Raw genomic sequence first — 24738 nt, 5'->3', positions numbered from 1 at the left:
GAAGATTTCAAGACTGTACTATTATAAATATGATGAATAAATTGCACCAGCCTTTGAATTTTTACGGATACAATTCAATTCAACTTCGGGCAATTCAATGTGCTTATCAATTTTCCACCCTGTTCCACAAGTCCACATCGCCGGAAAATTAGTACCGTACACAAAGTGGAAAGTTTTCAGCCCCGCATGTTTTTTAATAAAATCGTAATTACCTCGGGCAAGTTGCGTGGACGGTAACACAGGATCGTCTGTCCACGAAGTGTGTATACCGCGATGAAGGGAAACTCGCGGGTATAGTGTTTTACATAATTGAAACGCCAGCTTTCCAGTTCCTTGACTCAACCTTCTAGGCGGTTCTTGCGTTTGTGGGTTTCCGCCGTTCGTTACAAAGAGTTTCTTCTTTAAGAGAGAGAATTTTAACATTATTTCTGCGTTGCACTTACATTTCTGCGTTACGTAAATGGCAAGAGAAATGTATGAAATATTCATTTTTGAGAAACTGTTATTTATGGGGGATGCATTCTTCTGAAAATGTTATTTATGGGATGTTACATTTACATTTTGTTATATTTAGTAAAAAGCAGGAGAAATTAATGAAATATTCATTCCTGAGAAATTGTTTTACGGGATATTAATTTTTGGGGAAATGCTAAGATCTCGTTTAGTGCTTTAATGTGGTTTTCGGGTGGAATGAGCTCGAAGCAATTCGGATAGGCGCCTAATTCATTCAAATGAAGCTATTACGGGGATAACAGAGTAATATAGATAAATCCGGAGGCATTACGCGCTGTAAATTCGTCGAGGACGGGACATTTCCTCGCAGCAACATCTTAGCCTAAATTGAATGCCACATAAACGACAGCATAATAGAATTCCATCGGAAGATCTTGAAATCCAAGGAATTCCCCAATGTCATAGTTTCCTCTCCACCGGTGTTTCCTTTACTATCGTATTTTCCATTTTGTATGAATCATTCACATCGTTGAAATACATATCTGAATTGTAAAATATCAGGAAAATCGCAAGAGGATTTATTTAATTCGCAAAGGAACATTGAAAAAGATTTATCGTTTATATATTACAATATTATTTAATTGAACGTGCAACACATATTAAGGGAGTAGAATTTCCAGACGTTGAATAACGATTGTTCCCGCTGGGAAGTATTTTTAATTAATGAATATGATTATTACGATCATCAATAACATTTAACAAACGTCAACTTCTGGAATCAAATATCGCGATATTCAGCATCGAAACATTGGGCGTACAGTCTGGAACGGTGCAACGCCGTTAATCATTTCATGCAGATTCGCGCAGCAGAACTATAATTTCAGCTACGTAAATTGTTTACGTCGCAGCGGTACTGTTTGCTGCAATAAAATTAATTGGTACTCTGAATTGTCCACCGCACGGAAGTGTCAGTTATTGCAGACGTGGCTTATTACCAATCACGAGAATTTGGGAAGCCATTGCTGGATCCATAATTTAGGACTTTAGCATAGTGATTGCCATCGATGTTTAACAAATAATTACAATAGTTGCACAGTACCATTAACGAATTTTCCTTCGTCGTATTTGTTGCTGTTGTCCCAAATGTTTCTTTCGGAATGTGTTCCTTTAATGTTGCTAAATAAATATAAACACTGCGACAATCTTTATGTTAATGTTTAGATCATGATTTTAAATCATGAATCGAAAACCAACATTCGGGACAAGGTAATATTTATTCGGCAATATCAAAGGAACACTTTTCGAAAGAAACTTTTGGGAAAAGCTAATAGTTTCAGAGTCCAAGTGAAATTTGGATCTAATGTAAGATGGAACTGGCATTGGATCCTGCAGCCAAATATAATTCCTGTTGATCCCTGTACCAAGTCCACGTCAATTTCCATCAACACGTTTCGAACACAAGTCAATCTTTAATTTCGCCATCATCGACGGGACCGTATTTATTCTGCGAATGTCTCTCAACGAGAACAATGTATCCACGCATTGATCGACCAGCCGAATGAAATATGAGAAATCCTCGCGTCACCCCTCTCATTTGCCTGTTCCAATCTACCCTCCGATAACAGCTTGTAAAATCGGGAAAACATTTATTCGACGGATAAAGTATTCATAATAGGGCAGGACTCTAGCTGCTCGTGTAGCCCCGATTAATTTGCCCTCGATGCTAAATCGCCGATTACAGAAAAAGGGCTCGCTCGAACAGGCCTGGGAAATCGAGGTTGGACTTCGTACGTCCACGCGATCAATATATCACGCTCGTTTCCTCCACATAACCTATCGATCCTGGGAATGCGGTCCCGTTTCCTTCTGATTAAGACGTAGCCACCGAGAATCCGCGGGACCCTAACGAGCCACCATGTTCCGTTTTTACCTGTAACGCTGTAGTGTGTACCCGTAATACGTGCCTCTGAAATTGCGTTTCCTTCTCGACCCCATTGTTCGACTTTAACGAGACTTGGAGGATACCCGAGACTTCGCAAGGTTAATGAGAATTTTATCATGCCCGCTGCTCGTTTAGCAACTTTTTCGTTTAACCGTACTCGCCGTCCATTTATATCCATTCTGGATTTCCGCCCTAATGTTTCCATGCTTTCGGAATATTCCTTTCGATTGTCACAGTGATGGACTGGACTATATTTGAAAAGTACTTTCGGTTCACGAATGATTTAACATTTTTCGAGAGATGGACATGCACCGTCGCTGATCAATGGCGAATGTTATTAGGATTATTCTCGGTCGATTTCGTGTCAAAATGGCGGCCGGTGATTCCTGACAAAGGACGAGAACGCGGTTCAAATTGTTCCGTCGCCTCATACATTATTCTATCCGGGGTCGAACGCGAATTAAACAGCATTGGTCAACCGACGAGGAAGTTTGCGGAGGTTGAATTTGCTCTTCCAATTAGGACTGGGGAGCGTTCGGGTTACCCTTCCACGGATTCGAACGAGCACCACGCAGACACAGGTTTGTTTAAAACGAGGATCGATAGAACCGGCAATTAGCGTGTCTGAATGGGTCGCTGACACGCTTTTTTCATACTGGGACGCTGTTGCGTCCTATTAAAATATGTTTCAGACATGCCAGGTTCCATTATGAATATATTTCTGACAAGTTAGACCCTTTTAAAATATTTCAGCATGTTAGGCTTCATCGCCAATATATTTCAGACAAGTTAGGTCCTATTAAAAGATGATTCAAACATGCTAGGTTCCATCATAAATATATTTCGGACATGTTACACCCTGTTAAAATATTTCAGTATCTTAGGCTTCATCGCCGATATATTTCAGACAAGTTGGGTACTATTAAAATATGTTTCAGACAAGTTACGTCCTATTAAAATATGTTTCAGACATGCTAGGTTCCATTATGAATATATTTCGGACTTGTTAGACCCTTTTAAAATATTTCAGTATGTTAGGCTTCATCGCCGATATATTTCAGACAAGTTGGGTACTGTTAAAATATGTTTCAGACATGCTAGGATCCATTATAAATATATTTCGGACATGTTATACCCTGTTAAAATATTTCAGTATCTTAGGCTTCATCGCCGATATATTTCAGACAAGTTGGGTACTGTTAAAATATGTTTCAGACATGCTAGGATCCATTATAAATATATTTCGGACAAGTTAGACCCTGTTAAAATATTTTAGCATGTTAGGCTTCATCGCCAATATATTTCAGACAAGTTCCTATTAAAATATGTTTCAAACATGCTAGGTTCCATTATAAATATATTTCGGACATGTTAGACCCTGTTAAAATGTTTCAGTATGTTAGGCTCCATCACCAACATATTTCACACATGTAAGACATGCTAAACTTCCCTTTGAATACATTCCAGATCCAGCGTAGGCGTCATTCAGATAAATTCGAAATGTAGGCTAGATTTGAAGTATGTTTCAGATCAAGGTTAGGTTCTACAGAGATCAGGTTTGAGTTAGTAGGTATGGAAAGCCCGTCTCCGTCAAACTTTATCTCTCCCAGCCGTGGCCTAAATCTAATGCAGATTAAAGTACCCGGGTCGAATCGCGCGTCGGCGTAACATCAAGTACGCACTACCGGATCTCAATTTATAATGATACTTCTTTGAGCGGGCGGATCATTATCCCGCTACACAAGGCAACAGAGTAATAAATTCATAACGAGATCGGTTATCGCGGATTCGATTCGTACTTGGTTATGCGCGCATCAGTCGACGTTCCACCGAGAGATAGGCTGATAAAGATCTAAGGCAATGGAAACACGTGACGCGTGTGTGTGCACGTAGACGTATACAAAGTGGAACATCTTACGATTAACGGTGATTGATTGTTCCGAGTATTATTGTACACGTACACACCGGGCCAGGCAGATGTGGCGTTCGATTAACGTGCTTTTCCGGGTTGAACGATCGATTTTATCGTGTTTCGTGGACAGAAGAAAAATTTCTGTACTCCAGTTTGAACTACAAAATTTTTATTCGTTTCACGGGTGGTCTAGCTTTGACCTGAAGTGTAACTGACGAAAATTTAAAATTTTCAGAATAGGACCTTACCAAGAATTTAAAATTTTCAGAATAGTACCTTGCCAAGAGTTTAAAATTTTCTGAATAGGACCTGACCTAGAATTTAAAATTTTCTGAATAGGACCTTACTAAGAATTTAAAATTTTCAGAATAGGACCTTGCCAAGAGTTTAAAATTTTCCGAATAGGACCTGACCTAGAATTTAAAATTTTCTGAATAGGACCTGACCTAGAATTTAAAATTTTCTGAATAGGACCTGACCTAGAATTTAAAATTTTCTGAATAGGACCTAACCTAGAATTTAAAATTTTCTGAAGAGGACCTGACCTAGGATTTAAATATATCCGTATAGATTTGTGATCTGAATGAATTGAATCATTAATTCGTTCACTGTCAAGATCAAATGTTTCTTATAAAATTCCGAAGAAGTGCCAAAGAAGAGAACGAAAGGAGAAGCATACTTGAAGCAATTGTCCATTGAATTTCTCTATCGCCAGGTGCGTTTGTCCTTAGAATGGCGTGACGCAGAACGCACAGTAAACATCGTGGTGTGAAATATTCAACTATGCGAGAGAGGCGGAAGTGATGCTCGCCCTGAGGGGACCTATAGAGACGTCCGGCGAACTTCCACCACCTCCAAGAGGAAGGAAGAATGAATTTACCACACACGTGAGAGTCGCATAAAATTTACATTTATTCTGCTTCAGAGAGAAAAGCGTCGTGAATAAGCTAGACGCAGTATTACGCACTGTGCGAGGAAGTGTGGAAAAAAATTTTTCGAGGAATTTAAGAAGCTTTTCCGGGAGATCCGGCGGTATTCAGGGCGAGAGTAATTGAAGCGCACAGACGTGAAAAATGCCGTCAAAGGGAGTAAAGTCCGCCATGCGGCAATCACTGCCACGCGAAGATGGAACGGATTAAAACTCAATATAATGGGCCCAGTGTAGCGGAAAGGAATCGCATTTTCCCTTGTAGAGGTTTATTCGAAGGGGACAAAAAACCTCCTCTTCGAGTGCCAGCGGAAATACAATGCCCGATGGATAAATTATTTAATAATATCTTCAAGATACGATCGACGGGATAATCACAATTGTACAATTGTCCTTTGACAGTTTATTCCGAAATGGAAATTGATGGACGGTGCAGCCGGTTGAAAAGCAATTTCGTCCACAAGATCGAGCTAAAGGGAAATAGCTCTGAGTTGTAAAGTCGCTGTTACGGGTCTCTGAACAAATCCTCTGTTCGCTCTCAAAAATGTATACACCACCTAAGCCGGGTTTCAACTATTCAAGCAACGGCCTGGCGCGGCATCGGAGCCGTTGGGACACGTGCTCCATTATTAAATCGGATTTTAAAGGCACACATTCCGTGAGCCCTCTGACCACAAGACGCTTCCAAGCTGTGCCCTACGTGGAAAGACTTCGCGTGCGAGTTTTATCTATCTGTGCATCTGCGCGGGCATAAATGGACACCAGTTTGTAGTCGCGTGGTCGCTGGATGGAATCAGGAGATAACATTGGAACTTGGTCAAACACGGAATATTATACGGTTTGAAAAATATTGTTCCGCGGTAATTGAGCGTGTCAGTTCGAATCATTCGGTAAAAATAGAAATTCAATTGGATGTACATCGCGGATGCATCCGAGGGTCCAATTTATACGTGGATATAATCAGTTCTGTCGCAGATTTCATTCCAGTTAAATTTGAATCAGGTCCGTCCTGATATGGACGTGAATTCAAAGCAGATTCCCTTATCCCGTCCGATCCGATGAACTTCAATCTAGGTTATCTGATCGATAATTCAAAAAATGCTCGTGCTGTAATAATCTCGAAGATGCCAAAAACATTATTTGCCACGTCGCAACGTTTGCCCAAGGTTTTTTACCAATGCTCGTAGCAGGGCTGCCAATCTGAACGGCCAGTTTCAAGATTTTGTGGCCGCTGATACGAATTGATGGCTGTTCAGAAGCATGCATTAATGGGTCTTCGAAACTAGCGCTACCTTATTACACGGCCAAGATAATTAACTTCTCGGGTTGCAAACTTGGTTTCCAGGTCTCTAGGGTCACGAGGGCGGATTCGATGCGCCGAGTGGCGGGTTCATCGAGCGGGAACCGATGCACACTGATCAGGTGAACGCAATCCGACGCCCCAGCAGCCAATGATCGAACGCCTATTTGCCAACTGGCGGTCCCGAATTGTTTCGAAAATACGAGCGAACGCCAGACCGCTGTCAAGCATTCCGCTATGTCACCGTCGGCGAGTAATTACTCCGGTTGCCTTGAGGGATTCGAGGATGCAATTTTCGGCTCGTGTGCCCCCGAGCACTACGGAAATATCGCTAGATCATCGTTCCTCTTTAATCCCACGCAAATCCACTGTCGATTCCCCGGGAAATCTCTCGCACAGTCTCTCGAACCCTGTCCCAAGAGACCTTTCACATTTTTTAACCTTTCCAGCTTTTTGTATGCTTAAGCAAGAGAGCCTCCCTTGTATAACTAAGCGAAATGAACGAGGTAATATTATTTTGTACAGGCTTGAATTTCACAAAAGTGCTCCCGAAGTTGTGACATTTCGATCAATCGTTTTCAATCAACTAGTTTGTCTACATCTTACTCTAACTTCGTTAAAGCAAGTCGGATTGCAATGTACTTAGGCTCGTTTTAAAGCTTGAAATCTGCGCTTTCCATTCCACTAAGTTACTTTCTTCTTGGGTGGCTTTTCAATTTTTTACCGGGCTAGAAAGGGAAAATGACGATTTTTCAGAATTTTTCAAACTTAAACGACCCTGAGCTGATCAAAAAATTTTTCTCGCGGTTGAAACGCATTTACACGGAAAGTGTAAAGTCCGCGCTTTCCAAAGAGCCCTGTAAAGTTGTTCTACGATTTTTGTTCACCATTTTATGCTATTTTGAATGAAAACTGTGCCGCCAGAATCGAAAGAACCCAAAATTGTGTACCCCTCAAGTGACTTGTCGACCTTCAACTTGTCGTAACTTCGTAAAGAAACATCGTATAGTAATGAACTCAGACTCATTTTAAAGGGCGGAAGCTGCGCTTTTAAAGCCATTAAGTTACTTTTTTCTGAATTGATTTATTCCATAGTAACCGGGAATTTTTCGTTATTAACGAAACCCAAACGGTCCTGTGAAGTTACACAAAATTTTTCCCCGCGTTGGAAATTAACGTAGACGTAACGTTACACAACGTTCCGTTGCCGCTTTATTGCAGTTTGTACGAAGAGCGCGCCCCCGAGCGTTGAAATAACCTAAAGCGCGCCCGTTAAGTGGTTCAGCAGAATTTCTTCCTTCTTCGCCGGGGAATATTTCTTTCAGTGATTTAAAAATTCAATTCGCGTCCCGATACCGCGCTAATTATGTATTCAAATGAATTTGTTGTCCTGGCAATCCACTCTGCGTGACCTGTCGCGGATCGGCTCATCGATATTCCATAAACATTCCAATTAATGCAAATTTTTCCATAACGCTAATGGCTAATTGGAAATCGCCTTGGCGCGGATTCTGTGCCGCGTTCGGCATGGAAATTTCTCGTATGCCCTCTTCGCCGGAAAACAACAAACTATCCCGACCGAAAATAAGCAGTTATTTTTCAAATAAACATGCTCGTCGAGCACGGATCCCGGTGCCAGAGGAAACATTTGTTTATTTCCGTCGTGGAGCAGATGAAATATACTATACGCTGCGTTTCCACGCGTACGCGAACCACGCTGTTTTTAACAGTAATTAGCACGTGAACGCTAGTATGTACTCGAGACGATAGTAAACTCCAGCCCATAAAACGAACATCCCCCCGCAAATTGTGAATTAGATCCCGCGCTTTTGCATTATGCGCCTCGGTTTCCCGCAAATTCGCTGAGATAACGCGGTGACATGTTGTAAATGTCAAACGCACCTGTGGCAAGTTATAGTCTCCGCTACAATGGTAGCGAAGTACAATGGCGAAGGTTGACAATGCTCCGAGAGTAAACTTGTTAGTGGAATTACACAGACGCCAAAGTGATTAAATTGTAGAAATAAATTGATTCGATTGCGTTATTGTTATTGAAAAAAGAAATTGAAATGCGCATGGCACAGCAGATGTCTTTGAATGTTACCATGAAGCCCTTACTTTCTTTTATCTTATTTTCTCTCCCCCCCCCTCTCTCTCTCTCTCTCTCTCTCTCTCTCTCTTTGTTGGCAAAACTGAAACCAGGTCAGTGTATACTCAGCTGATCACATACACTCTGGTGGGGATAGACGTACGATTGCAACGAAACCTACCAAAGAATACTACGTTACGTAGCAGCAACGTGTCTCTCTGTGCACAGCATACGAAATTACAAACTCTAAACTAATCACTCGTGTTTTACGTAACGTCACTAGCGACGGTGGTATTTCACGTTTTGTTCTAGCTGGTCTCTCATATCTTCTCATCACTCAGTCGACTCTTTTATCCCGGCCAAAAATCTTCCGCGCTTTCAGAGCCCTAACAATGCCACGAGAAACAATTTCGAATTCACTCTCTCGGAACTTGGCAACCGCTACGAAACTCTCCATACACGGGTCCTGAAAATTGACTGAAATGCTGTCCCGACCAATGACCAGAAACTGTTCTGGTGGGGGGCCGCTTCAGGTTGTTTCTAGATTGAAATTAGTTATACGACGAGAGTTCCGAAGTTGAATCGCTTTCCGGGGTACAATATTGCCAGTTTGCGAAGCCAATTGAGATTTTGCTGGGTCCAATCAGGTTTTAAATCCTGTTAGGTTAGAATCCAATCAGGTTTTCAATCCTGTTAGGTCAGGATCCAACCAGGTTTTGAATCCTGTTAGATCAGGGTCCAATCAGATTTTAAATCCTGTTAAGTCAGGATCCAATCAGGTTTAGAATCCTGTTAGGTCAGGATCTCTAATCAAATTTTGGACTGTTGTCCCATTGGCTGTTGGACCCTGTTAGGTCAGGATCCACAATCAGGTTTTAAAACCTGTTAAATCAGGAAGGAATCAGGTTTAAAATCCTGTTACATCAGGATCCAATCAGGTTTTAAATCCTGTTAGGTCAGGATCGAATCAAATTTTGGACTGTCGTCTAATTGGCTGTTTGGACCCTGTTAGGTCAGGATCCAATCAGGTTTTGAATCCTGATAAGTCGGCATCCAATCAAATTTTGGATTGTTGTCTAATTGGCTGTTGGACCCTGTTAGGTAAGGGTCCACTTTGTTAGTGAACCCTTTCACAACCTCATACAAAGTCGGAATAACAACTTGTAGAAATATTTGTTCGTTTCTCAGTAACAATTGATAATCTCTCAAGTGTTTGTCACGGCAAATTAATCCAACAAATTCCTGCAGGTCATTTTCGCTCGGCCCAGCAATAGATCAGTCCAGAGCGCTAACAAATTCCCCCGCAGCTATATAGAGTTCACTGTCTCGGTTCTTGGCAGCCTCCCTCGTGCTACCCCAGCCCCGTTCCCCGAAAATTCGCCAAAATTCTGACCCGGCGAGCAAAACGCGAACAAGAGCGAGAGCAGGGAAAAGCTGCTCGGACGAATCGAGCGTGAGCCAACGCGTGCCAAGAGTACCGTTTTCTTCCGCAGTTTCGCGCACCCCGATAGTCGGCCCGTTTTTTCCCGCGCAGCTGTTGCTCTTCACATTGTCGACGGCACATTTCACACGTCACACCGTTCCCATGCGATACGGCCAGCTGACTGTCATCGGTGGCCGGCAATTCGATCGTAGAAAGCGGAGCTGGCGGCGCCTGGTTTCTCTCGCGACCGGTGACCGATTTTATGCGTGAACTTTTGTCGCGATGATTAACGTGCTGTCAGTAGACCCGGAGAACAGGCCGCGATAGAAATAGAACGGTTTTCGGTTAGGCACGATCCTCTACGAATTCTTCGGATCCGGATTATCCGGTTACAACCGATTCCATCTCATTTCAGTGCTACCACCGGATGGTAGCTTGCTGAACAACGTATAACATCTTTTATGCACTCGTGTAAATCGTATTTGACTGCCCCGTAATGTTTCGAAAATATTGGACAAACTGCGGACGTTTATGCAACTTTCAATTTTTGTAGACGAATTATAAGAAAGTGGAATAAAATGGAATCTCTTATTTTCCGTGGCAGTGGCCTTCTTAGACCTGAAATAAATTCAAATCGTACTAAATCCTGTCATATTTTATATCCTAGCGTTTTCTGAAGATTTTTAGAAGCCATCAGGCACATAAAGATCCGCAGTCTGCTTATGACCAGCGTCAATAAATACAAATTATGTAAAGTGATGTTTCCATGGTGATATTACTCTCTGTAGTTGACAAAAGACTGACTTTGAAGATTTGGCTTTAACAAAGCGGATTTCAGATTAACGCGATTTGTGGAATCGGTCGCAGTTTGGTCGGTTGTCGAAACGAAAGCGTGTGTTGTAATGCTGCGGTCCGACACGGCGAATTTATAGATGTCACTCGTCTAGTGTGTTCGTAACAGGTCGATTAAAGTCGAAGAGATTGCCACAGAGAACGGTCCTGTTAAAGCTGTCGAGGGGGTATGCGGAGAATTACGTGAACGAACTGCCAGACCCTATCCTGTGTTTCACACTTTCCCGAGAGTTTTTCTAGGTCACTTCTTTCAGCTTGGTCTGTTCGGACGAGAGGCAGCCGGAAACCCGTCGTCCCTTTCAGTCGGATGAAATTCAGAACAGGAAGCGCGTCTCGGTGGCATCCCAATGCACTTAACGATGTGAAGCGTGGGCGAGTATAAATAGAATCGCAAGAAATTGTACAATTATTTTGAGCGGGATCCAAGTTCCCGCTAAGAGGCCAATTTCAGTGGATGGATGGCTTAATCGGTCGGATTGTCCGATGCCATTGAATCGCGAAGAAAAGTGAGGCATTTGTCGTATTAGAAATGATCGTTTACGTCAGCGTTTACGGTTGGGGATTTGAAGAACACTGAGGACGTTCATTTTGGCCCTGTTAGGTCGGGATCCATTTTTATTTGGGCCTTGTTAGACCCGGATCCAATTAGTCAAGTCAGGATTGAAAGATCCGATTGGTTTTTGGGCCCCGTTAGAAGCAGATTCCATTTTTTGGTTAATTTTAAGTTAAAATTTAAATGGAGCGCGAATTTGGACTGAATTTGGAATCGAACCATGGTCACGTGGAGATTAGATTTCGATCGGGTCAGGGTTAGTTCTAGATTTGGTCTGGACTCGACTCTTATCGGGTCTAGGTCAGGCCTAATTTCGATTTCTATCGCGCGCCACGGTCAGATCTAGGCTAACTATTAAATCTGCAACCATGCTCTCCAACTTGAACTCAATTATGCTTTTGCCGTGATACAGTTTCCATATTATTCAGAATTTCATATTAATTATGCTGAGTGTTCACAAGTTAATATTCCTCGAGGATAACCAGCCTCGGAATAAATGGTTATAAACATAAACCCCCATTAGCGTACTGTTAACATGAACTGCGCAATTCAACAGAGGAACCGTGTTCAAGAAGATACCAAATCCTCCGATAGATATTGAAGTCTGAAAATGATTTCAACATACCGCTGTATGCATACGTATACCTCAGTAAACGTCCAAGGTCCTTTAGAATCGCTAACATGTTTCATAAACTATGTTTCCGGACCGTATATCGTTTATCATGTTTGCACAATTGTCATGTTCCTGGAAAACAGCTGTTTCATCGTGCCCGTGTCATCATCGACACTTCTTTGTGACGGAACGTATCGGTGGGGGATGGAAAAGAATGGGTATTTCTGGCGCGCAGCTCCGCAACAATAAAAACTCATCTTCCTCGGTGTTTCCCACTCCCTATTCTCTAGCAGAAAAATGTTTGCGAATTGCAAACGCCCGGGGCTACCGAATCCTTATACAATTATCGATATGTCAGCGTCTGAACGATACACATATTAGTTTCGAGTTGTCCAACGTACTGTCGCACGCAGTCTTCACAGAAACATATTTTATATCGTTCAAAACTGTACGCTTCAAAAAATCTCTCCGAGTAAATTGATATTCTTTCGTTCTCCGTTCAATTTTGACAATCAGAAGCCACAAAAATGTCTGTACGATTTGATTGAACTTTTTTATTGTGTGTCTGTTCGTTCCTAAAAATTCTCAGTAATTCGAACTGCGCAAAAAAATTCTGTTTGTCTACGAGATAGATTTCCTTGAATTTATTTAATTGGAAAGCTGGAAACTGGCAAATACAGATTATTGTTTATCTAATCTTTAATCAAATTTAAAATTGTAAAATTGCACTCAATTTTCAGACTTTCAGATTTCCTTGAAAATTTCTTTCATTAAAAATGAAGATTCCGAAAGTTTGCTATCATTAGGGATTTCGTGAGGTTCAGTTGTCGGGGAATGTGATCCCTTGGGATCCGAAAATATTTTCCGCAGTCAGTGGGCTATAGAGCCCTTGCGACACTCTCGGTCGATATCGAGGAAGCCTAATGTCCACGGAGCTGATGATTCGTCATAATCGTTTAACACTAGCACCCTAGCAAAATAACGCGCTTGCTGTCCCCTTCCGGAGAATCGATTCTCTGTCAACGTTTATGACCATCGATCGGACGGACGACTTTATCGTGTTATACGAGGCTCTGGAGAAGCTCTTAGTCTTCCCACGCGAAAGGAGATACGGTGATCGTTGGTACTCCAAAACAAAATCGTTCACACTCAAGTCACAATCGAGAGGAGTCCTTTCACCATCAGCTTGCATCGTTTCCTGGATCATCACACCCACACACAAGAATCGTCTTTCTTTAACAGCGTTCTAAAATCATAATAGCCAAACACAAGATTGATTTTTTTAAACTATCGTCAAGAGCTAAAGAGAATTTCTAGAAATTCCTACATTATTCAACTAAAAAGTGCTAATTTATCACCTGCATCCTTCTAAAATCACAATAATTAAACACTGAATTGATTCTGCGATACAGCAATCTAATCGGATTTCACCAATTCCTAAATCTTCTGAAATTGCTACATTCAATTGCTAGATTTGTTATCTGCATTCTTCTAAAATCGCAATAATTAGACACTCAATCAACAGATTTGTTATCTGCATTATTCTAAAATCGCAATAATTAAACACTGAATTCATTCTGCGAAACAGGGATCTACTCCGATTTCACCAATTTCTACATCTTCTGAAATTGCTACATTCAATTGCTAGATTTGTTATCTGCATTCTTCTAGAATCGCAATAATTAAACACTGAATTCATTCTGCGAAACAGGGATCTACTCCGATTTCACCAATTTCTACATCTTCTGAAATTGCTACATTCAATTGCTAGATTTGTTATCTGCATTCTTCTAGAATCGCAATAATTAAACACTAAATTGATTCTGCGAAACAGCAATCTAATCAGATTTCACCAAATTCTACATCTTCTTTAAATTTCTTCATTGTGGAACTGGGGGAGTGGTAATGTATCATTTACATCGTTCTACAATCACAATACCGAAACATCAACCTAAACTTCGTCGTGAATTTCTAAAATTTTAGAAATTGCTACATTGTTGGCCTGGAAGTAGCAGATTCGTACCAGCATCGGTCCGCAACTACAATACCGAAGCACAAAGTTCTTCAAAGCAGCAACGTGAGTAGCTGTCAGAAACTTCTAAAACTCTAGAGACTGCATTATTTGGTGATGCTGCGATGTGCACCAAGTTTGGTGTTTGCGGCAGCTCGGCAAGTGGCATTGGAGTCGAAATTCTTTTGAGAGCCACTCAGGATCAATCTCCTAGACTCCGTAGAGACCCGAAGTTTAGCACTGCGGTCGCAGTAGCATTGCAGAAGCGAGGATGATTGATTCATGATCTTAATAGAGTTCAGTGGTTTCCACCGGGGTTCAAAGACTTCGTCATGTTGGGCAACGTTGACATCGTGGGTCGTTAGAGCTCTCTGAACGTGTTTTAGAAACCTTGACGATAATTCTGATGATCGAGAGGCCAGATTAAGGTCTCAGACGATTCGGAAACTCCGTTATCTACAATATTCCAACAGGTATTATCGTATCAAACTGTTATCGACGTGTTTCACAACTATACACGGCCATAATTTTCCACGAAATCACACAGTTTAGCATTGGAGTACTTAGGCGATTGAGAGAGTCTCATGGTTGACGCAAAGATTTCGTCATGCTTCGTCAGAACTGATCAGATTTAATGTGGCCAGTCAGCTCCGAGTACGGTACAATCTGATTACACTAATTGGTCTATTATGTCCACGGTTAATATAGTTGCCAGGTCTAGTTCCAAAGAAAATAGGAAGTGCTCGTAGCCAGGAATATTGTATTTCAAATTGTTTCAAATGGAGGGCGACGTTAGCCAAGATCAACAATTGTTAACATTGCAAATTTAACTAGCAGATTATACAATAAAGACAGATGATCTTGCACCTGCCAATGATTTAAAATACAATCTGAGAAGGTGAACCCCGGTGAACAGGATTTGGGTAGGATACCTCATAACTGGCCGAAGACCAACAGTCCTCAATATAGGAAATTAGCTTATTCAGGATTAGCTGAAGACATCAGATCAGTTTACAGTAGGTCAAGGATCTAATGCAGGACTGAATCCTTTAGCAAGGGAGCTGTCCTTCTGAAGGGTCTGAGGACTGTGGACAAGCTTATGGTCGAACATGGTTTCCAGCATGGCTAACGATAAGATTGACTATCCTCAACAGAGCAGAGGATAGCTCTTCTTGATCATCCATAGACATCAGGTCCAGGATTAGATAGTGAAAAGATTGAATTGTACATTTAGCACTCCCCAGATCAATCAAAGCCACTGGATCACCTTTTGCACCAGGTCAAATCTGCGTCAGTCCTCGGAAAGTAAAGATACTATCAAGTTTCCTTATCCTTATCCTGAATTGTTTGCAACATAACAAACTCAACAATGCTCAACTCAGCAAGTGAACTCCTCGATCGACATCAGCTAACTCTTACTCAAGGCCGAGGATTTAATCGAATCCTTCAGAAGAGGAGCTATCACTGTGTTCATCAGCAAAGTCTAGGTACGCCAGGACACCTACTATTCCTAATCACTATCCGACCAATACCTAGATGATCGGCAATAAACGAAATCCTGAATAAACCATCCGGTCAAACAAAATTTACAAACCCAGCAGCTCCTCCAGACACCGAATGAAATCCTGTCGGCGCTAATGCGTCAATTCGAGTTCCAGGTTCGAATGCAATTATCCTAACGATGCAAGCAACTGTCCGAGAGGACTCCCCCGCACAACACGAACACTTTCTCACCTCCACTATCCTGCGAGTCCTGGCTGCAGGCTGACGAGGGTGCACACGTATAGGTGGAACTGCGTCAGGAGTTTTTGCCTGCGCACCAGTGAAAAGGACACCTGGGCTCTGGCATCCTCGCGCCCGGCGCCGCGATCGAGGACTACGGGGGCCAGAGACTCGCGAGATCGACGGCGATCCACACGATCCACGCGCGTCACGGGTAAACGATCGCGATCCGCTCGAGGTCGCGCGTACTGTCGGACTGAGAGCGGCGTCGAGCTGCCCTCCTGCGAACCCAGACACCAGCGTCGCGAGCATGCTCGCTCTGTCTCGCTCCTGCCCGCTTCGTTCCGCTCCGATCGGCCTCAGCGCGCTAGAGCCACGCTCTCTGTGTCGAGAATGCGGATTTTTCTCGTGACGCACGCTGCTGCCGATCCACGATTTTTTGTCGCTGTGTTTTTATTTTTTTTTCAGGAGACCTAGCCACTTTTTGGGTATGCGGAATACAACGCGTGTTCGGGCTTCTTCGTGATTTTATTTCTCGGAAACCACTGCAGCTGTCGACTTGAAGCTTTTTGAGCGTCTGCTGGGATACTAGAGGCGTGTTTGTGCCAAAGGGATTTTTGGGGTAACGAGGAGAAAAGATTTTAACAGCCTATCTATGCGCGAACCGGGCTGTATTCTTAATCTTCGATATATTCTCCGTACAAATTAATGTCTAGAACTAATAGAATGACGTTGCGGACCACTTTCTCCCTTTGTCTTCGAGGAGATCCACTCGCGGAGGCGGAATACGTTTATAGCAACTGGCGAGTTTCGCTGACTTCGAGGATGGAGGGCGTGCTTGATAATGGAGCAACACTGCTCTCGGCAAGAACGTGACGCGAGTGTGCTAACTCGTTACAAAGCTGTTCCTGTTTCTCCGAGTGTTTCCAGAATTTCTGACAAATTTCTGCAGGCCCTAAACATTTCGTAGAGTAAAAAAATTAAACCGACTTGGAAGAAACGCACTAAAAAGTATGAAATAATTTCCATTTCTTTTCGCAGGCGGCGCAGAATTGAAAATTTTCGACACTGGAAATTACGAAAATCCTGAAATTCTTCTACATGCTTTCACATGTTAATGTATCTTCTCTTCCCACACCTACTGATTGCCAAGTCCACCATATTCCAATGAAATCATAATCTGCAACATCTGTCATTTGGAAAATTTTCAATTTTGCGCCGCCTCCGAAAAGATTGTATTGTATTTAAGTTCGTGTGTATTCACATCAACTAAATGGAAATTATTTCATACTTTTTAGTGCATTTTTTTATAAAATTTTTTTATTTCATAGTTTTTAGTTAAACGAGCAGAATTTGTAGAACATCGTAGGATGGTTTTTCGGTCGTATTGGTTATTTGCAATAAAAGCCGCAAAATGCAGAAGGTTTCGTCCTGATTGGTCTATTCACCTCGGAGTAATCGGCGAGCATACATGAAATAATTCGTTTTTCGCAAATAAAATCGTAAGGAATAAAAACGACATACTCTACAAGAAAAAAGCGAAAAAAGGCACATACAGATCGAATTGAGTAACCTCCTCCTTTTTCGAAGTCGGTTAAAAATTACCCATGAACGAATTCTGTACTGCAGTCGATTCCTGCGACGTGTTTGTTATCTTTCTGCATAATTACTGCACTTTCTGCGATAACGCCTTGAAACAATTCATGAACGTAGCCCAAGGATACCTCGATAACTAAAGTAGAGTTGGATAAACATATCTTGTTTATTCTATCAGCAGAAAATTCCCAAAAAGTTCCATACAGCCGAGCTTCGCATTACCCAATAAATTAATTCATATTCGTGGAAACATAGTTAATCATGCAGTATATTATTCATGATAATTAATACCGTGGCAAATTCGTAAATACACCGGATCAATACTGGCACAGCAATATGAACAAACACGATGCGGAAAAATTTACTCTCGAACAGTTCAATCTAGAGTTGTGGTTTGCACAACCTTTTCGCAATGAGCTCGCATGTCGTAAGTTTAAGCTTTGTCTGTTTGTTCAGTATTAAGTCTGAAACTGTACGCGAATTCAACAGCGGCTGGAACCCGAGGAGAGTCTGTTCTCTCGCTGCGATTCGCGTGAGAAGGGTAAATATTGAGTTCGGGAGAAATGGCTACTGGAATATTGAAGAAGGTGCGGAGACAAAGGAAATAATTGATAGCGATTCGCGGAAGAGATACTCCGGGGGCCGAGGCAGAGGTAAGAAAGACGGTAGAAATGACTTTTCTCGTGGTCGTGACTTTTATGAAAATTTTGCGGGGTACGCAGCGATAACCGTTTCGTAACGAGAAACAAACCATCAAGGAAATATCGCGATCTACGCAAATATTTGCTCGCGGGCCGAATCGATTTACACGCGTGTAGAAGTGCATGTTTTTGGACCGTGGCCATCCGCTCCAATTTCGATCACGCCATTCACGTGGTCTCACTGGACACCTTTGAGTCACCCCTGCTCGCGCGGATTTGTCACATTAATTATAGAACGGTGAATCGTAACGGCAAATAGTTTTGGAAACGTAATTCTTGTTGGAAAATTTTCGGAACAATTTTGATTGTATTTAATTGGTCGAGGTTTGCGAAACAGAGCTTGTGAACTCATAGTTCAACCAAGCTGAAACGTCAGTGTACAGTCTCGTCATTCATCGAAAAAGGTTTTTCTGTCCATCGTTAAAACGTTACTGCAATTGTAGACTAAGTCCGTAGCTAACCGACAGATCAAAACTGCGTTTTCTAAGCGGATTGCTCGATTTTTTAAACATTTTTATTTCCGATATTTCAGCGCCAGAAACTGAAGTAAAAACATGAAAAGCACGGTGCAGGTTCAATTATAACGGAATCAATACCCCGGTGTTCTTCAATGGAAGCTGGAGGCAATACAGGTTTTGTTCGAACTCGTACGAGAGAGAAAACATTTCATCATCAACATGTTCAAACGAAAATCAATCGGCCGTAGTATGGTCAAATTGAATTTTGAAATTCACGCCGGCGCTTGTGTGCTTGGGTCCGCTGCTCTAGAAACGAGACTAACAGCGACAGGAGTCGTGATGTGAACAAACATGTGTTCGAACATATTCAAACATGCCCGGAGAAAATTGACTAAAATCGATGAAACGATTGTAACGAATAATTCGAGCCGACAACCATCTTCAAACATGTTCGTGTCACTTCGTACAAGTTCAAACGTGATCAAACATGTTCAAACGAAAATCTATCGGAAATTCACATCGGTGCTCCTGTGTTTGGGTCCGCTGCTCTAGAAACGAGACTAACAGCGACAGGAGTCGTGATGTGAACAAACATGTGTTCGAACATATTCAAACACGCCCGGAGAAAATTGACTAAAATCGATGAAACGATTGTAACGAATAATTCGAGCCGACAACCATCTTCAAACGTGTTCGTATCACCTCGTACAAGTTCAAACGCGTTTATAGAAACGATTGATTTCGTATTTCTCGGCAGAAATCGAGTCGCGACGTGATTCTGAACGCAAATAGGCCAGCCGACAATAAGTGAGTCACGTCCGGCGGCTAAATTTGCGTCATCAAAGTGATTATTCAGATCCCGGGAAGTCAAGAAAGCCGTCTGAGATTCCGTGGCGAGTTTGCCGGGGTTTTTAGCGAGCAGGCTTTCAGATGAACGGCGCGGATGGGGTGCGTTCAAGGCTGAGCAAGTCCTTTCAGAGGCAATGCCAGCCGCGCAAGGGGCAAGCACCTGTACTATATTAAGCGAAAAGAGACGGAGCATGCTCGTCGTCGGGTGAGGAGACTTCCTCGGGTGAGGGAAGGTCAAGCCACCCGGTACCCTAGCGCTTTTGTCCGCATTCACGAGTGGAACGCCAGCGCACGGTGTCGTTACCGATACGGGCAATTGCATTGATCATTAAAGAATAGTATCACGCCCCGGCGCATCGCGGGGGGAATCCGGCTAATTCTTGTCGGGAAGCAGCGCCCAGATGCTTCAGCTTCCGCAGTTCGAATCGACCGCTATTGACCAGAGCCTGGCTGGAGGACTGCGAGAGGGTCAGCGTCGGTATCATGATTACGTTTGCTTAGGGATCAATCGAACGGTTTGCTTGGAAAGAGCAAAGGGAATGGCGTATCGGGTTTCGAAGTTCGGTAGAATCTGTGTCAAGTTGACGGATGATTCTCTTGCCGCTGGTAAACAGGCGTCCCCCCGTTTTTGCGATGATCGATGTAACCGAAATTCATTCCCGAAGCCCGGATTTGACTGAAGAAAAATTCGGTACTTGAAACGCGATTTCCTAGACGTCGTTGGACCCTTCTAGACCTCTATAGGACCACTCTGGATCTCTGTGAGACACTATTTAATTTTCTAGACCTCGTGGGACCCAGAGGTGGGCATTATTTGGCGAAAAAAATATTTGAAATACTATTTAATATTTTAGATTTTATTTTGCTTTAAAGAAAATAGTATTTTAAGTAAGATATATAGAATTTCGAAAATAAAATATTTCTATTTCAACAATTTTATCCACGAAATAAAATATTTCTATTTTAATAATCTCTGAAACACGAAATAAACTAGTTTACTTTTTGCATTGTTATAATACTCTGAGAAACCGCATAAACATACAGTCTACCTTATCTTTAAGAAACGATTTATACTCATAAATGTATTGAATTCGAACCATTATCTTCAGCAATAATATTTAAAATTGAAATTGAAAATAAAGACAAAATACAAATATTTTCAATATGTTCTTCAAATAAAATACTATTCTCAAAAAAATGACTGCCTCAAATAAATTATTTTATTTTCACAAATTACAGCATCAAATGAAATATTTTATTTTCAAAGTTGTACACATGCTTTAAAATAAATAGGACTATTTAGTATTTACTATTTGAAATACTATTTTTCCCAGCTCTGGTGGGACCTCTGTGAGACAGTATTTAATTTTCTGGACCCCATGGGACCTCTGTGAGAAACCCTATTTAATTTTCTGGAAGAATTGGAGAATACTGAACTGCGCTATACCATCGATTGAACAATCAAGCGAACGTAATCGATTTTGGTAGAATGACGAGCGCTTCGGAACGTTTCAGAAAGGCTGTCAAAATTAATATATTTTGCGAGAGATTCATGTTGCCAGAAGCACACTCCGGCATCGTATGAAAATAAAGGAGCTGGCATTTAACAACGTTAAAAGTTTATCCCTTCGGTAAACCGGGAAGCTTGTGCAAACGAGAGTTTTAATTACGATACAGCTAAATCCAACCGACAGCTACTTTTTGCCTCCTTGCGAGACCGAAGTTACAGGATATCGTCGAACGCGAATTTGCCTGCGACTTATAGACGGTCGAGCAAAGCTGAAATTTCTTTGAATCTGCGTTGTTATCTTATCAATGACCCCGAAAATAAAACGACGAGAATACAGCTTTCACGGGAAAGAAAAAACACGCTGTATCCATTACGTTGAAACATGGTACGGTTAATGGAACAATTTGCCAGCTGAAAGCTCGACGCGGAAACACGGTAACGTCGAGCCACACAGAAACGGGGAGCATCAAAAAGCCGGAAGATCAACAAATTAAACAACCAGGTAATCGACACTGAAGCTCGGAAAGCAAACAATCGAATTTCGACGTGTCCTCGCATTTAAACAGAGGAAATGTTTCAGAGAATTCCCCGGACCTCCACTTTTGTCATATGAACAACGAAATAAAAGTTCTGCGATATTTTATCACTGGATCTCGGGTGGACCTCGGTGGACTTCGTTGAAATTCACTGATACGATAGTTCGGTCCTTTTACGACCTCGGGGACTTGGCGAGTCTCATTAACGACAGAACAGAAAAAACTCTCCGATATTATGTTCATCATGCTTTCCATGGTAATTGACCCTATTCCGCGATATCGCCGCACGAAACTGAAAATGGTGTCTCTCCGAGTTGAAAATATTTCTCTCTCGAGATCGAAGGACTCGCAGCCCGAGGGCTGAACTTGCAGAGGATTCTTCGTTCCCTTGAATAATCGCGAACCTCTGCGACAGATATCGCCCGAGGATAACACACAGAGGCTCTCGATCCTTCTCCGAGGAAATTTCAAAGGACGACCGCCGCTACATGACGCGAATCATTAAGTAGAGTAAATACAGGGGACAGAGACATGGAAACCGTGTTTCTCCCCGCTGCGGGGAACACGTAATGTTGTTTTAAGCTGGAGGACGTGCCGGGAAAATTAAGACGCCCTTCGTAAACTAATAATTATTTTACCCCGTGTCACGCAACCTGCTGTGCCGCCCACAAAGATTGGAGACGCGAAAGTTGGTGGAAAATGTAAATGTGAATGCTTCGTTTCAACTTCTGCTATGACCAAGCGAGGCGGATCATTTTCTGTTCTATAGTAATTTCGTGTGCGAAATTTCCTGGGCGGGTGTGTGTAAATTATGTTCGACTAGGTCTGGCTTAGGTTTTTAAGTAGTGTATCCGAGTAGGTCTGGCCGGCGTTGATAAAAACTTAAACTGGCGATTAATTCTTCCGAGATTATAGCCGCCCATTCTCGACTTAAACCATTAGCATCGTAATCGGATTAACGGTGTCCGCTGATCGATAAATCGATTACGCAAGGGATATGTAATTAAGGTTAAAAGTCGATCGAAATTTTACGTCGCTGCCGCGAGAAAGGTTCGTTGTTAAATTCTACGTGGGTGGTCACATGTAGGTGGCGTTCGGGTGCCTCTAGAAATTGGAATTCGGATTATCGAAATCACAAACTCGAATGAAATTTCTGGCTCGTTAGTCGGAGTTCACGTCCGTGTAGAATCCAACAAATTTCGAGGGAAATGTCCAAAATTCATCATCCGATAATAATTCATAAATCTGCCGAGTGTGGAGCTGGGTTAAGCTATCATTTTCCTTTCAGGAGGCGGTGAAAGGTATTACACGGGGAAAAGAATAGTTAAAAGCTTAATGCGAGGAAAGAATTGGTCCATTGCTTTTTTGCATCGCCGTTTAATCCCTGTGTCGTAAATTTTTCGCGCCACGTTGCTCCGGACGGTAAAATAAATTAAGATAAATGGAGTTAATTCTGTAAAATGTTCACAACGATGAAATATTTATCAAGAACAATATAAAAAGCTACAAAATATCGATTCCACGAAAGTAATTCTTAACTGTTTCTTCGTTCATTTCGCAGTCACTTTATTTTCCGACATATCCGCACGCACGGCTGACCATGCATGTGCGCGTTCTACTTAATCGATAAAAATATGCCTTTAATGTCCTGATGCAGGATTTCTCGCAGGTACAAAATTAGGAGATAACGTACAGGTGACTGCAGGAATAGAAACACTACATTTGTCCACGCAAACTTGACGCAATTACCAATTCCTCATGTCTGGCCTTTGCTGTCTGAATCTACTGACCTACTTCCCGATGCAACGTTTCACATTTAAAGGCAAGACTTCCAACTATGAAATTTTTCGAACTAGTGAACAGGAACATCTGATGTTGCAGAGAAAGCACTGACTAAAAAAAAACGACTCCTTCTCAATACATTTTCCCCTTCTACATAAACGTTGACCTCAGTCAAAAGTTTCTATAACTCATCTCTGCCATATAGAAAATATTCTCAGCGCATTAATAGCAATTATAAAAGATTATTTATTAACTCGATAAGAAATCATTTAATCGATCAACCACTGGTGTTCCATTTTTTTTCTTTTTTTTAACAGCTCACTGACTAATTTTGATTACAGATTCCCTCGGGTAACAAACTAACGCAGATTGATCGAGACCACAGACCTTCCAATTCCCTTCCGGTTATTGATCAAGAATTTAAAACTCGGCGGGAATGAGCACCGCAAATATTGAACACGTTCCTGAGTGTTTGGTTTGATGGTTTGGTGTTTCTCGTTCGAATGCAAATATTGGCTGAGTGAAATGCGTAACGCGAGAGGCGCGCGGGTTGATTCTACGGGGACGCGCATATACGTTGTTTTTCCTCTTGTTTCCTCAAATAAATAACGGGCGAGCCTGTTGTCAAAGAGATAATAAATAAAATTAGAGCGCGTGTACGCGAGCACGCGCGACTTCCACTTACTATTCCAAGAAAATTATAAAGTAATTTCCGAGCGCAGCGCAACACGCCGTGACCCGGGATATTTATAGCAACAAATATTTATAACCAACCTACTAATAATCTTCGTCAAGATTCTATAAAATGTCCTCCCATCCCCTACGGTATTGTGCATGATTTCAAGTAAAATTGAAACTGAGAGTTTAACCGGGGCAACTCGTTTTATATTTCATTCAGAATTCATATCGAGCTTTCGAGTGTCCTTTTCATAAAACGTCTGACCATACACTGTCTCGTTCTACTTGCGAGAATATTTTTCCTGCTGATGGAACTAATCAGCAATTTATTGTATCATCTCTCCCGATGTTTTATAATATACTCTTTCGACGTATTTTGTAAAATATAAAGTTCCGCAGAGTAGCACCGAGATCCGAGGAAAAGCGAGCAATGTTGTTTCAAGAATTTCAGTCCGTAGCAAAAAGTTCCTCTTGTTCTCCGCAGCAAGTAGGTCAATTCACATTTTATTGCCACTCGCCGTCGGCGCATGTAAAAAGATATGGCGGATCGTAACTCGCGATATCGTTCAGAGCTTTACTGTGCGAGATCGTGGAAGCTCGACGAGCTTTCGGGAAGCTCGCGAAGGTGGCAGCGCTGTCCGACTCGAAAATTTACCAACAGCAGTTGCCGTCGATTTACCGACGCTTCGGAATCACTATGCAGATATCTCGACGGTTCGACCAACCACGAGAGACATCTTCATGCCAAATGTTTCGAATTACAATAATAGAACGGGAACACCTAGAAGTGAATAAATCAAAATGAAAAATCGTCTTGACGCTACCAGTCA

The 24738-nt window shown here is 42.0% G+C and overlaps 1 protein-coding gene across 12 annotated transcripts in view; it reads right to left on the bottom strand.

Annotated features, from left to right (window-relative positions):
• Dnc (phosphodiesterase dunce) overlaps window positions 1-24738 on the bottom strand; it is a 393758-nt gene that overhangs the window by 149707 nt on the left and 219313 nt on the right. Inside the window, exon 1 of one of the 12 annotated variants that reach the window (XM_076444505.1) lies at window positions 15811-16099. The exons of the other annotated variants lie outside the window; for them this stretch is intronic. The gene's annotated coding sequence lies outside the window, so the exon portion shown is untranslated. Of the gene's footprint in view, window positions 1-15810; window positions 16100-24738 lie in introns of those variants that run through there. 12 annotated transcript variants of the gene reach the window in all.

The sequence above is a fragment of the Lasioglossum baleicum genome, chromosome 20, assembly GCF_051020765.1.
Source record: "Lasioglossum baleicum chromosome 20, iyLasBale1, whole genome shotgun sequence".
Classification (NCBI taxonomy): domain Eukaryota; kingdom Metazoa; phylum Arthropoda; class Insecta; order Hymenoptera; family Halictidae; genus Lasioglossum; species Lasioglossum baleicum.
This window is presented reverse-complemented; position numbering and strand designations above follow the sequence as displayed.